This window comes from Cyprinodon variegatus, unplaced genomic scaffold (assembly GCF_000732505.1).
Source record: "Cyprinodon variegatus isolate N-32 unplaced genomic scaffold, C_variegatus-1.0 Scaffold891, whole genome shotgun sequence".
Classification (NCBI taxonomy): domain Eukaryota; kingdom Metazoa; phylum Chordata; class Actinopteri; order Cyprinodontiformes; family Cyprinodontidae; genus Cyprinodon; species Cyprinodon variegatus.
This window is the reverse complement of record NW_015151344.1, coordinates 72,611-74,428: the sequence shown is the minus strand read 5'-3', so window position 1 is coordinate 74,428 and position 1,818 is coordinate 72,611. Positions and strand designations below refer to the sequence as shown.

Below are 1,818 nucleotides of genomic sequence, written 5' to 3'. Positions count from 1 at the left end.
GTATATAAGTTATAACTCACCAATGTAATAAACACTTATTTAATATGTCTACGTTTAGTTTTAACATTTATGGTTTCTGAGAATTTTATCAGAATATTACTTATGATGTATACATACACTACACATAATACAGCCAATCAGATAAGCTGTTTAAATACAGAGATTTTTATCCCTGATTAGGTTCCATTTAATACTTTCAGATGGAAAGTCCTAACTAGTTTGACATCTTAGCTGTTAACATAATAACCATAAACTGTCAAAAAACACAAACTAAATATTTACATATATGTAGACTCACATTAAAAATGACAATTCATGCTCCTGTTATCACTAGTTTTTGTGTATTATGGAAGAGAAGGAAATGTACGTCTCTGCAAGTCATCTAGGAGCCTTCCATGTAATCAAATAACATGCTCTTACCCTAATTAATGTGCATGTTACACACTGAAACAAGTTATTTATTCAGATAGTTAAAATATGTATATTGAATAGATGTATAGTACAGGCTTCATTGAACTGATTATAACTCGAACTATATGTCAAGAATCCAGTTTGTGTTGTCTGTTTGTATGCTTCCTTTTCTCAACCACCAGGAAGCGCCCTGTCTTCGTTATGCCTCCCTGCACACCTGCGGCTCATTGTACCATTATCTGGAGGTCTATTGAGCAGTGAACTGTCACTACCTCGACGCCAGAGTGTTTGCCAGTTTTGGGCACTCTAGCCAAGCTGAGATTAGCTGAGTCTAAGCTGAGCCTTTGTTTCTCTGATTCTAACTTTGTTTTGTCTTTGCTCTTCGGCAGGAAGCCTTCCTGTGTACTGGATACCTGGCCTTCTCCCCCTGGAAAGATTTAACTGAGTTCACACTGAGCAGGGGAAAACATTCAAATGATACGTTCAAGTGCCTATCGGAAAACCAAGTGAAAGCCTGCTCCACTACTCCTCCGGGTCCAACGTTTGTCTACCTATCCGCTCTCCAACGAGTTCCCTCTACTCTGGATAAACCCAAACAGACTGGATTCAAAGAGAGAGAACAACCCCCTCAAACGTGAGTTCCTCACCAACAGCATACAAGCCTCTGTCAATTTTCCTACGGTCCCTGAACGTAACACTGTGATCTCCCCTCCAGACTTTCCTGTTCTGGTTCACCAGTCCACTGAGTTCCAGATGCAACTCCTGTTAACCAGCCTCTTCAATAAACCTGTTAAACTTTTTCCCTTGCTCTCTGAGTGGTTCTCTGCATGTGGGTCAGATCCCTTTAAACAATCATGACACCATATGACCAACACTGTTCTGTCCATATTTTTTAATCCTTATGTTTTCCTTTTTTTTTTTAGTCTAACAAAAGCCAGCCATCATGCAACAGCAGCAATGTTAATATATATGCCTCCGATTTGAGGCTGGGTTTTGGATAGAAAGAAAAATAGCAGCAACACAACCCTTTCTAAAACCAGTATGACGCCTCCCCCCTAGAGGAACTTTAGGGAGTGTTTGGAGACAGTGAAATCTGCCCTTCTTTGCTGAGACCGTGCCCCCCCCTAGCCATTCCAAAAAAAGCAATGATGGCTTTTTTTTTTTTTTTTTTTTTTTTTTTTTTTTTACAGTTTATAGTAGTCAACATGTAAGGAAATTGATTGGGGATTGTACCTGACTTATACAGCTAATTGTTTAAATATTAAAATAATTAGAGAAAGCAGAAAATAAATATATTTCCTTGCAAACCTGCAGGAATCTGCAACAGATGGAAGCTGACTGTACGATCTTATGAAATATTCTAAAGACATTGTAAGTCTCCTTATTAGTTGCTTTAAACATAATTTG

At 38.3% G+C, this 1,818-nt stretch overlaps 1 pseudogene; it reads right to left on the bottom strand.

Annotated features, from left to right (window-relative positions):
- The window catches only part of LOC107099632, a 22,340-nt pseudogene that overhangs the window by 1,748 nt on the left and 18,774 nt on the right, over positions 1-1,818 (bottom strand).